We start from the raw sequence: 14,072 nt of genomic DNA, 5'->3' as shown, positions 1-14,072 counted from the left end.
ATTTTGCCAAGACAATAATTTTGGTATAGTTAATACATTGTTTAAGATGCCTTGACTTGAAATCTGTACTAAGCTTTTTACAAATCAAGCATGATATCCACTGAACAGTTAAGATATGGATATATAGTTATCCATTTTATACTGATTTTAACCAACAGTAACAGACGCTAGATACGTTGGCCTCCATCTTGACCAACGTCTCACTTGGGAGAAACATATCCCGACCAAAAGAAGACTTAAAAATTTCGGCTAATGTATTGACTCCTTGGACGCAAATCAACTCAACATCCAAAACAAATTATTATATACCTGGTACTGCGGACTACACCTATGGGGATGTTACAAAGATTGCTACTACAATGGATATACGCCGATCATGAATTCCTAACATTACTACCAAAATAACAGTTTGGATTTTGAGAAAATCGCTCCACTACACAATCCATCAAATGATAAATGAAATATAAAAAAGGCTTGAAGAAAAGAAATACTGCAACGCTATATTCCTAGATATCTCACAAGCGTTTGGCAAAGTCTGGCACAGAGTCTTTACAAAATAAAAATAGCACTATCCAGTAACTATTTCCTATTACTCAAATCCTACATATTAAATAGATATTTCTTTGTAAAATTCAATGACCAAGAATCCATGCAACCTCTGTCCTATCAACTTCTGAATCCCGCAGGGTAGTCTTCTCGGACCGCTGCTTTTCTTAATATACCCAGCCGATATACCAGATACTAATAACACTACATACAATCGCTTCCTTTGCTGACGACGTAACAATACTAGCTGTAAACGATTCCTTATAAGCCTCCCAAGACCTGCAACATTATCTGGACATACTCAGTGATTGGTACACAAAATGGTGAACAAAAGTAAACCAAACAAAATCAACTCAAATAACATTTACCAACCGCCACAACACATGCCCACATGTAAGAATGGACAATGTAAGAATACCAACAGTATAGACGCTAGATACATTGGCCTCCATCTTGACCAACGTCTCACTTGGAGAAGAAGAAACATATCCAGACCAAAAAAAAAACAGCTCGACTTAAAATCCCGGTAAATGTATTGACTCCTTGGACGCAAATCAAAACTAAACATCCAAAACAAAATTCTTCTATACAAAAGCTATCTGGTACTACGGACTACACCTATGGGGATGTACAAAGTGCACGTCGCCGACTATCATCCAAATATTTCAGTCTAAAGTGCTAAAATCGATAGTGGATGGACTATGGTACGTAAGTAGTAAGTAATCAAACACTTCACTACCACTTAAAAGGTTCCTTTCATCAGAGAAGAAATCGATCGAACCATGGAGCCACAAAATGAACGTGGGTACCATTCAATACAAAAATGAGTTAGTAAGGCGATGGTCCTACTAAAAGGAGACTAGTAGAACCTGGCTCCAAGACCTACTTCTAAACTAAACCAACGTAGAATAAGGTGAGCCATTATTTGATGTCTCTCCATTACGCCCAAAATCAGTAACACATTGTTTACTTAATACACTTTTTCCTCTTCTTCTTCTTCTTCTTCTTAACTCAGGCGAGACTCGTTCGTCTCGAGCACTTGGTCATAAGACCTTTGTACCATACTTTATTTTTTTTCCTTAAGGCCAACAGTTTTCTTATTGGTAGTTTTAGGATCTCTTCTGATTCAAACCTTATATAGTTGACCAGTGAATTCCTGCCTTACATAACCTAGCAGACTGCAATGGCATGGTATGTGTATGGCAGTATCTTCTTCCATTTCGCACTTTCTACACCATGGTTCATTCACCTTAACTAGTTTGTATAGGTGATTTCTTAAACCGCAATGTCCAGTCACCATTTCAGTCACTGTTTTGATTTCTCTTTTATCGAGGTTCATCAAACTGTTCAAGAGTTTTTTTATCAATATTCTTGATTATTTTTTTAGTCTGGATTTGCCCTTGTGTGGCTCTCCATTTCTTTTTATGGCTCTTTATCAGCCGTCTCTGAACCTCGTTTTTCGTATCATCTTTAGTGATGCCACAGAAAGGTTCTGGGCCTTCAAAAGTTTCTCTCGAGCCTAGTTTCACTAACATATCTGCTCGTTCGTTCCCATGCACCCCTTCATGACCCGGCACCCATATTATAGACACTTTATTGTCTTTTGCCAGATTGTTGAGGAGATCTTTGCAGTTTCTCGACAGTTTTGATTTGGTGAGTGGGTTATTTACAGCCAGAATAGCTGTATATACAACTTAATGCTATACAACGTAATACTCTATAATGATTTTAAATAAAGATAGTTATAAAAAAATATTTTCACTAATACGAATTAATAGAAAAAACTACAATTTTCGGGCATAAGCTCACTTAAATAATAATAATAATAATAATAATAATGCAATAAATCGCTTCCTTTTTAAAAATGTAGTTTTAGCAATATCACTAATTTTATGAAATACTGCATACAATTAACATAAATATCTGATAATTTGCTTATGAGCCGCTAAAAATCCAATAAGGGCCGGATGCATGTGGTTTTGACTGTTATCTGTCTGAATCCTTGGTGTATAAACTGGTCAGTTATACATTAGCAATCGCTTAGGCCAACCCTATAAAGCTCGGATCTTTATCTGTCACATATCTTTTAAAGAATTTTAAATCAGGGATTAGTTGTCTCCTAAAGAGCTATTTTAAATTTCAGAACCGTGTCCATGTCATTTAAGTCTCTCCAGGGGGCGACCCCAGTAGGTAGATAAATGTTGACAGTTGTTTTTCTTAAGCAATTCGGCGTTTATATAAATTTAGGGACATCCTGTAGACGTGTCGTTGGAACTATCTTTTATAACACCCGCACTGTGGGAAATAATTACCCCACAGTGTGCGTGTTTACACACTAATTGACGGACAGCAATTTATGCGACTAATTAGAAAAATTGGTGCATAAGGCATTATTTGAAATATTCTTCTTTAAACACAACAAATATTAAATAAGTTAATATTTTAATGTCACTACAGCTGTTTCACTAAAACATTAACAGGCAAATAAAAGCAAAGATAAGACTACCAAAAATGAATGGCTTAAGGCTTAAACAACAATGAGTATCGATCTAGAACATTTACAACGACAGCACAACGACCGTAATTTACATAAAAGGCTTAAGGAGGCTGCAGGAATATATGTATGTACAGAAAACGAAGACCAACTACCATAGTTCAGGATAACCAGATAGTGCTGGGTGAAAAGGAGAAAATTGATATATGAGAAAACTCTATCCAGGAGCTCTTCCATGACGAAAGACCCATGAGTGAAGTTTATACAGACCACCGGCTGACTGGTCTTTCAATCACTAAAGAGGAGATAGAAAAGGGAATATTAAATTCAAAAAACAATAAGGCACCTGGACCAGATGAAATCCTTTCAGATATACTGAAACTACTGGATGAAAGGGGAATTTCAGCACTACATAAAATATTTAATTTTACTTATGAAACTGGTTGCTATTCTCAACAGTGGTTATGCTCTACATGTATTCCCTTACCCAAGAAAATCAATGCAAAAAGATGTGAGGATCACAGACTCATTAGCCTGAAGAGTCACACTTTAAAGATATTCTTAAAAATATTACTTCAAACATTATACAAAAAATGTGAATAGGACATCAGTGATTCTCATTTAGGGTTTAGGGAAGGTTTAGGAACAAGAGAAGCAATAGTAGCAACACACGTGATGGTCCAAAATTGTTACGATCAGAGGAAGGACGTGTTCCTATGCTTTTTAGATTACGAAAAAACGTTTGATCGTGTCCAACACCACAAGTTAATGCAGATCCTCAAGAAACTTGATATAGACCAAAAATACATAAGATGCATTGAAAACTTGTACTGGTATCAAACGGCACAATTAAAAATAGAGAATTCTATATCCAAACCCATACATATAAGAAGGGGTGTTCGACAGGGATGTGTACGTTCTCCTCTATTATTTAACATTTATTCGGAAGCCATATTTCAAGAGTCTTTAAAAAATACAGAGATGGGAATCAAAGTGAATGGAGTATTGAATGGGATTAGAGATTAATACCAAAAAGACCAAATTCATGATCATCTCCAGAAACTTGGATGCACTTGAAAACTCCACCATAACACTGAATACCAAGTCCATTGAAAGAGTGAGCAAATTTAAATACCTGGGAACGTGGCTTTTTGAAGACGGCATCGGACAGGGAAGTAAAATGTCGCATTGAGCAAGCTCGACACGCTTTCGTAAAATTCAGAAAGGTACTGACCTGTTCAGAGTTCGATCTTCAACTGAGACTAAGGTTTATTAAGTGTTACGTATGGTCGGTGCTGCTATATAACCTAGAGGGCTGAAACTCAATACGAAGGATATAAACAAATTAAAAGCATTCAAAATGTGGGTTTATCGCTGGAGCCTAAAGATACCATGGACGACGAAAGTCACAAATGTAGATGTCCCTAACCTTACAAGAATCAACCAAGAACGCCAACTTTTCGAAACAGCGTATCTGGGTACGAAAAATACCAGTTCCTTCAACTTATAATTGAGGGTAAAATTGAAGACAAGAGAGGATTAGGACGCAAGAAAATATCCTGGCTTCGAAACATAAGGCAATGGACAGGGATTAACGGCATACAATCTCTAATATACATTGCAAGAAACAGAGAGTTAATGGAAAATGTGATCGCTAACATCCATTAGTGGATATGCATCTGAAGAAGAAGAAGACAGCTGTTTCGGCAAAGTGCCTTTCTTAAGTGATACATTTTTACTATGCGTCTACACTTTATAGTCTTTAACTAAATAAGTTGAGGCGGGGAGAGCTGTTTGTCACAAGTTTGTCATTCAGAATTACATCCTGTATTTTTTAATTTATTAATTTCCATAGATTATAATAAAGATAGTTTAAGGTCTTTATTTTGAATATGGAGTATTTAAAATTCGTCATTAAAAGAATGATTATGATCTAGAATCTAGAAGATGAAGTGAGTACGTAGATTCTGTTTTTCTATTACTAAAAGCCCTTTTGTGTTCTGCTATACGTTTGTTAAATGTTCTACTCGTCTGACCGATGTAAGTTTTTGGGCAGTCATCACATATAAGTTTGTTTACTTGTTTACCTCACTGTGTAAGCGCCTTTTCTTTTGGCGCTTGTTTTTCTTAATATTATATTTGCTTAAGTTGTTGTTTGTTCTGAAAGCTGGAGTTATTTCTTTCCTTTTTATGTGTTGGGCTATTTTAGTTAATATCTTGTCTTTATATGTAATCCAGCAGAAGTCACTGGGTTTTTTTCTCTGGTGAGAAGACTAATTTCAGAACATTCTTATGCAGTTTTTGGTTTAAAATTTGGTTCATTTCAAATTTGAATTGAAAAACAGACAGTCATATCTACAAAAAAAGAAGAAGAAAAACATTTCTCTTATTCTACTGTTGAATGAATAATGTCGCTGAGAGATAGCAGCCTTGTTTAAGGGCCTTGCTGGTTTGGGTTTGGAATCCCTTGGATAGGCAATTTCCAATTTTGTACCCTTGCCTAAGAATGAGCAAACATTTGTTTTGTTGCTTGTATTAAGCTCATATTTATGTTTGTTTTCTTCGACGCTTTTCGTTGTTTATATGGTCAATAGTAAATTTACCTGCGCCGAATCCCGCTTGTTCTTCAGCTTCTATTTCTTCGTATTCATTTTCTATTCCAGCTTTAATCAGTTTTCCGTATTCTTGTTTGTCACAGCGATGCCTACATAGTTGTCACTATCGTCCCTTCTCAGTTTCTTGTGTATGGTATAAATTTCCCTTTTATCCTTTTCTTATCAAGTTCTTTTGTTCTTTTATATAATTTCTTCGTTCACAAATAACATTTATTTATTGTATTTATTGTTAACTCATAACTGGGTTTTCTGTCATTATCGGTAAATATTGCTTCATTCTGTTTTAGCAATTTATAAATTGTCTTACATAAAAATCCATTACATATTATAAAAAATAGTATTGGTTTGCTTAACCCATTTAGATACAGAGGTTATATAAGTACTGCTATATCTGAACTTTTGAACCATTAAAATATCTAAATACCAGTTTTGATACCTGTTTGGTACATGGCCACCTATCAATTAATTAAAAGTTGCAGATAATAGTGACGTCCATTGCTATTTATAAACAACTCAACAAATGAATTATTTATTTCTCTTGCGCGATTTTTAAAATGTCTGTGAGTTTTATGAGAACCTATAATTAAAGAACCTTGTGCAATAGCTATCAAGCCAGTCAGAAAAAAATTAGAATGTTAGGTCATATAAGGAAGAATATAAATACACGAGGGAGGTATCAAACATAATTTACAAATTTTTAATGAGATAACGAAAAAATTGACGATTTGAAAGTCAAGGCTAAATTCCAGAAAAATGTCATATTTTATAAGAGATACGGACTTACGTACCATGTTAAAACACATGGAGGATTTCAAAATCACAAAAAAAAAGATAAACATGCTCGATGATGATGACGACTATTCAGAATAAGACACGATAATTAAATAAGATATGTATATACAGAAAGCTATCTTTTTGTGCTACATTTTGGGGTATCCCTAAAAATAAAAACGCTAAAGATTGCAGTGATGACAGAGCAATATTTTATCGTTAATTAGTCATGATCTCAAATTATTCTTGAAAATAACACATGATCGTATAAATAAAAAACTGGAAAAAGGAATCATAAAAAACTGGAAACAAGTTTGGGTTTTAGAAACGAACTAGGAACCAGAGAGGCGTTATGTATTTGCTATTAATGCGGTAGCTCAAAGATGCATGGATATGAATGTGGATGTGCATGTTTGTTACGTTGATTTTGAAAAAGCATTTCACAAAGTAAGACATGAGAAATTAGTCCAAATTCTAAAGACAAAAAGCATAGACAAAATGAATTTACGAATTCCAAGTTGAAGCGTGTTTTGCAGAAAACAAAAACAGTAAACACAACGTTAAAACATAATATTTATTTTAGACATTTGTGTTCGAGTATATCATCTGTGAACTATGTTTGCTTGAGTTTTCAATAAGGAGGTGCGTTCTTACAAAGAATGAGTAATATAAGGTCAGAACAAGCAGCCCAAATTGTAGCTTTAATTGGAGATGGACGACCGCAGCACCATCTTGCTGATGTTATGGCAATTCACCAATTCAGCGTTTCAAGTGCTTTAAGAACGTATAGAGAAAGTGGAGGATACACAAGAAGACCAGTTCCAGGACTTCCCAGGAGCACGAACCCCGCAGATGAACGTTATTTACATCTGCAGACTTTGTGTACACATCATGTTACAGCTAGACAACTGCGAAATGATCTTTCCCCAGCCCGTGGCCCGTATTGTTCGGTTCGTAAAGTACTGATTCGGTTAGAAACAGATTAAGGGAATTTGGAATAAGAGCCAGAATGCCTGCTACTGCTCCACTGTTAACGAGGGCACACCGTGTAGCACGTTTAAGTTTTGCTCCAAAAGATGTCGATTGGGATGTTAACGACTGGGCTAATATTCTTTTTATTGATGAGTCAAGATTTGCACTTTGTGAATGCGACATTGCAAAGTGTCTGTCGGATCCACAAAGTGCAAATCTTGACTCATCAGTAAAAAGAATATTAGTTCAGTCGTTAATATCCCAATCGACATCTTTTGGGGCAAAACTGAAACGTGCTACACGGTGTGCCCTCGTTAACAGTGGAGCAGTAGCAGGCATTCTGGCTCTGATTCCAAATTCCCTTAATCTGTTTCTATTTGAATTGGCACTTATTGGCACATAAGCCGTGGAAAGATCATATCGCAGTTGTCTAGCTGTAACATGATAATGTGTACGTAAAGTCTGCAGATGTAAATAACGTTCATCTGCGGGGTTCGTGCACCTGGGAGGTTCTGGAATTGGTCTTCTTGTGTATCCTCTACTTTCTCTATACCTTCTTAAAGCTTTTGAAACGCTGGATTGGTGGATTCGCATAACTTCAGCAAAATATTGCTGCGATCGGCCATCTCCAATTAAACCTACAATTTGGGCTGCTTGTTCTGACGTTATATTACTCACTTTTTTTGTAAGAACGCACCTTCTCATTGAAAACTCAAGCAAACACAGTGCACAGATCAAATACTCGAACACAAATGTCTAAAATAAATATTCTTCTTTAACAACTTTTTTTTCCTATTTGTGTTTTCGGCAAAACAGGCTTCGATTAAAATGTTATGGTTTTGTAGTCACCTAAAGGAGACGATAGACGAGTATTATAACATTCTGCTAAAGATTAAAAAATATTTTTAAACTTTTTTCTGTTTCAAAAAAATTATGCGATATATACAGTATGTCCCTGTAAGTTGCATCCATATGAAAAACTTTTTTATTATTAATTTTACGAAAAAAAGTTGTTCTTTATAAAAAGCTCTGCATGGTCCAAAACCTAAGATTTAACCATCAAATATAAAAATTTTTGAACATTATACGAGGTATGTCAAAAAGTTTGAATTTCACTCAAGAGTAAGTAGCTTTATTTTTCACAATATTGAAAATTGCTATTATGAAAAGTTGTTTGGAATTAAAAACTGTATTCTAGTATGCAATTACATGCATCTAATTGAATTTTTTTTTTTGAAAAATTATGGATAACTAACATTATTTTCAAAAATATGAATGGTATGTCAAAAATATGAATTTCGCTCAAGAGTAAAATACGTTTATTTTTCACAATATCGAAAATTGTTATTATGAAAAGTTATTTAGAATTAAAAACTATGTTTCAGTATGTAATTACATCCTTCTAATTGAAATATTCTGAACTATAAAGGTACTTTTGATCTAAATTTATCTTTTTTGACATACCCCGTATAAAATTGATAAAATTTGATATAAGATGGTTGTATTTTAAGTTTTAAACCATCCAGAACTTTTTATTAAGAATCACTTTTTTCGTAAAATTAATAATAAAAGAGTTATCAGAAATGAAATAACTGAAAAAATAATGATAGTTATCCACAATTTTTCAATAACAAATTTTTTCAATTAGAAGGATGTAATTGCATATTAGAATATAGTTTTTAATTCCAAACAACTTTTCATAATAGCAATTTCCAATATTACGAAAAATAAAGCTACTTTACTCTTGAGTGAAATTCAAACTTTTTGACATACCTCGTATAATATTCAAAAAATTTGATATTTCATGGTTAAATCTTAGGTTTTGGACCATGCAGAGCTTTTTATAAAGAATAACTTTTTTTCGTAAAATTAATAATAAAAAAGTTTTCCATATGGATACAACTTACAGGGACATACTGTATATAAGTTTTGAAAGTTGATTTTTTACAGTTTTGGATAGGTACCTGTTCGTTATTAGTACCTGTGTACCCGTGTTAATATATATGACATTTATCCTATTTATAGACGAATTACTATACAAATAACTGTAGAGGTAATTTCAAGGAAGGTAAACATCTATTAGTTTTATCTATGCAATGAATAACAAAAATAATAACGTAACACCAGCAAAAGTCAAGGACAGGAATGCTTGGATGCGGAAAAATTAGTGATAAAAGAAAATAGAAATTATTCTGTGACATGACGCTAATTAGTTACAATGAAATAAACAACTTCTAATATTTAATGGTATATATTATGGTATACCCAATGGTATAATGGTTAAACACGTGTTAGCATGTGAACGGTCTCAAGTAAAATGTATGTAGTTGTAATCGCGCGTTATCAAAAAGCGCGTTAAACGCTTGTCATGTGAACGTGCCCTAATTGTTCGGTTGCCTTTCCGCTTTTTTTAATTTGCTCTTTTTATTTTGCTAAATACGCATATAAATGTCGATTTCAAGATTTTTCGGGAAATCTGTTGTGTACATGTTGTCGAATAATCCCGCCAAAACATTTAGATTTTTGCCATTCTTCTTCTTCTTAGCGCCGTCTCCCAATCGAAGGTTGCATATCATCATCACTATCTGTACTCTACCTACCGTTGCTCTAAAGAGTTCTAAAACTGCATTTAAACCAATTCCTAAAATCTTTCAACCATGCCACTCTCCTTATTCCTATACTCCTTCCTTCACTTTACGTACATATTCTTTGCCCATTTCTCGCAATACTTTCGTGTTCGTTTTCTTCTGGGTCCTTATTACTCTAAGCATTCTTCTTTAAGACCAAAGGGCCTAGCCGGGTAAGATGGTGAAAAGGCCACCAACTCGATTTAAATTCCATATAGGCCACTTTTTAGCACATATAGAGGAAGTCACTTTCTGAAATTTTTAGCCCCCTAGGTGGTCACGTGACCCTCCTAGAGCCCAATTAGGCTTTTAATGTTTTTATTTTTTATCTCAGCCGCATCAAGAGCTAGCCAAAAACTTTATTTAAAAATGTTGTAAGTTTCAAAAAGATCTATATGAAAAATTATTTTTTTTTATTTTTTGGCGGGAAATTCGAATTTTTAGAACAATTTTAAACTTTTAAATAACTCTGAAAAAAAAAAAACTAAGACACTCGTTTTTACGAAAATAAACTATAACGTGTATTTTTGCACAATCTTTCACCCTGAATTTTTTTAGATTTTTAAAATTGGTGAAACGTACCTTTAAAAATAAAAAACCGCATTTTTTCGGTTTTTTTTTTCGTTTTTTGATACAATTTTATACATATTTTCCAAAAAGGTAACACCGTCACTAGAATAGGTAAAAAAGTGAAAAATAATTGGGGTTTGTTTTATAAAATTTTTTTGTAACGCCATCCATTTTTAAGATACAGGGCGTTGAAGAAAACAAAATTTTACACATTTTTTACGATTTTGCTGAAACTACTGGCAACATTGTAATAAAACTTGGCGGGTTTTAAGAGGTAGTTATTGTGCATGTTTTGACATACAATTAAGGATTTGATATTCATCATTGGCGCGCATAGCGGTAATGGTCTGAACTTTTTAAAGAATAAAGATAGTACGCCACTGACATATTTTAAATTAACAATCGTTTTTGAATTCCTCGTTCAATTTGTGACAAAAAATCTATCTTCTTATTTTTTCATACGACGCACCATTTTTATTCAAAAAATAAAAGATCTTAATCCTTACAAAGCATTCGAACTTCTAGTAGTTTCTACCTACATCTACATACATAAACTCGTACGTCCATTATAAAAATTAATTCGAATACTTTGGAAGCGTTAAGATATTTTATTTTTTGCAACAAAACGGCGCGTCGTATGAAAAAATGGGAAGATAAATTTTTTGTCACAAATGGAACGAGGAATTCAAAATTGATTGTTAATTTGAAATATGTCAGTGGCGTACCATCTTTTTTTCTTTAAAAAGTTCAGACCATTACCCGTATGCGCGCCAATGATGAATATAAAATTCTTAATTGCATGTCAAAAAATGCACAATAACTACCTCTTAAAACCCGCCAAGTTTTATTACAATGTTGCCAGTAGTTTCAGCAAAATCGTAAAAAATGTGTAAAATTTTGTTTTCTTCAACGCCCTGTATCTTAAAAATGGATGGCGTTACAAAAAAATTTTATAAAACAAACCCCAATTATTTTTCACTTTTTTACCTATTCTAGTGACGGTGTTACCTTTTTGGAAAAATATGTATAAAATTGTATCAAAAAACGAAAAAAAAAACCGAAAAAATGCGGTTTTTTATTTTTAAAGGTACGTTTCACCAATTTTAAAAATCTAAAAAAATTCAGGGTGAAAGATTGTGCAAAAATACACGTTATAATTTATTTTCGTAAAAACGAGTGTCTTAGTTTTTTTTTCAGAGTTATTTAAAAGTTTAAAATTGTTCTAAAAATTCGAATTTCCCGCCAAAAAATAAAAAAAATAATTTTTCATATAGATCTTTTTGAAACTTACAACATTTTTAAATAAAGTTTTTGGCTAGCTCTTGATGCGGCTGAGATAAAAAATAAAAACATAAAAAGCCTAATTAGGCTCTAGGGGGGTCACGTGACCACCTAGGGGGCTAAAAATTTCAGAAAGTGAGTTCCTCTATATGTGCTAAAAAGTGACCTATATGGAATTTAAATTGAGTTGGGGGCACTTTTCATCATCTTACCCGGCTAGGCCCTTTCAAAGGACTGTTGTAGCTTATTGATCTGTTCTTGCTTCAATGTCCAACTTTTAAGTCCATATTGTAGTATCGAAAACACGTAACATCTCAGAGCTCTTACTCTCAATTCTAATCTAAGGTCTCTCTCAAATGTATATGTTTATTTGTTATTCGTTTTCTTGGTTATTATTACATATTTTATTTAGACTTTTTATATTCATTTTTAGTCGATATTTTTCACAGAAATTTCTTGTCCTGTTTATTAGTAGTTGGAGTGGTTCAGTAGAGCTTGCCATAATCATGGTATCATCTGCATCTCTCATGTTGTTAATAGTTCTTCCGTTAATTATTATTCTTTCACTTTCAGATAGTAATGCTTCTTTAAAATTAGATTCACTATATAAATTGAACAGTATTGGAGACATAATACATTCCATATTCAATCATGAAAAATGAGCACCAGTGCTTGGCATTTGCTAATGATATAACAATCCTAGCAGGAACTGCGAAAGAATTAAGAAGAATTATGAAGTAAATTATTGAAGAAGCACAGAAATTCGGATTGATCATGGGAGGGACAGAAGAAAAAAAGAAGAAAAGACTTTAGTGCGAGGTTTGTAAGTGGTAAAATCTATAGTTTTAAAAGGGTCGACAATTTTGAATACATGCGTTTGTAGACAAGGCAAACTCCGAATATATAAAACAGTAATTAGATTCACAGTAACATATGCCTGCGAGGCATGGATATTAAATAAGAAAGAAGATGATCCTCTGGAAATATGGGAAAGGAAAATATTGAGACGCGTATTGGGAGGACGGAAGACAGAAGACGGGTAGGAGAGATCAACAACGAATTAATGGCTTTGTACGAGGAACCTACCATCACCAGGTATGTCAAGTCACAAAGAATTAGATGGTTGGGAAATGTAGAAAGAATGGCAGCGAACAGAATGTCTAAACTAGTTATGACCAGAAAGCTAATCGGACCCAAAAGAAGTGGTAATCCCAGAATGTGGTGGACTAAGAAAGTGGAGGAAGATTTTAAATACGTGAGGACGAGGAACTGGAGAAGAAAAACACAAAGTAGAAGTGAATGGTGAACTATTGTTCATCCGATCCTTCAGAGTAAGGAACTTTGTATATACTTAAGTTTGAGTTTTGTTTGAAAGAATTGTAATTAGTTAATGTTATGATTATGTTTCACAAAAATGCCCTAGGTCTTAGCGGGTTGTTGTGCGTATAAATAAATAGATATGCGACCGCTTTAAATATAAAATTAGCGGGGAACACAAAAAATAGAGAACCTTGTGCACTAGCCGTGAAATGAGATTTTAACTATTTTATAAAAGAATTTTCAGAATAGGTGTGCCGCGCGGTAAATTAGCATTAAATTTTATTTACGTACCTGTTCAATGTACAAAGTACCACACTTGTCTAAGGCCTAAGAATAAACATGTACGTACCTCAACACCAACTGTCAGTCATGCCGATTGTACACACGCTTTACAAAAACACACACAGCATTGTTAATTCATACAATATCTTCACTGTCTCATAGCTTGAACCCTACTAACTAACGCACTACACTAGCAATAGCAAAAACAACAACTACTAACTATAAGATGTTTAAGAATGGGAGGTTATAGCATGAAACTCGACTCAATGTGCGCTGCGCGCTGTTATGTCGATTAATGTGTGACTGTGATAATAATAATATATTCTTCTAATTATTCTTCTTGCTCTGTTTGGGCTTAATAGTAGAGTGCACGCACACACCCGAAAATTCGTAGAAAATTATAGCCAATTAACGGACTCTTGAGAGCGCCTTGAATGAAGGCTCGCTTTTTGAATTTTTTGTCAACTTGCGCAACACTTCTGTAAAGCGACTAAGAAAATAATATAAATGAACTACAATTTTATAGGAATTAACTACAATTTTAGTTGAAAATACTTATTACGTTAATATTTTGAAAATATTTTTTTCAAAAAC

At 33.7% G+C, this 14,072-nt stretch overlaps 1 protein-coding gene across 1 annotated transcript in view; it reads right to left on the bottom strand.

Annotated features, from left to right (window-relative positions):
* Positions 1 to 13,753, bottom strand: part of LOC114325425 (rho GTPase-activating protein 7) — a 198,042-nt gene extending 184,289 nt beyond the window's left edge. The window contains exon 1 of the mRNA XM_050641267.1: positions 13,546 to 13,753. The gene's annotated coding sequence lies outside the window, so the exon portion shown is untranslated. The remainder of the gene's footprint in view (positions 1 to 13,545) is intronic.
* Positions 13,754 to 14,072: the final 319 nt, after the last annotated feature.

Source organism: Diabrotica virgifera, chromosome 10 (genome assembly GCF_917563875.1).
Source record: "Diabrotica virgifera virgifera chromosome 10, PGI_DIABVI_V3a".
NCBI lineage: Eukaryota > Metazoa > Arthropoda > Insecta > Coleoptera > Chrysomelidae > Diabrotica > Diabrotica virgifera.
This window is presented reverse-complemented; position numbering and strand designations above follow the sequence as displayed.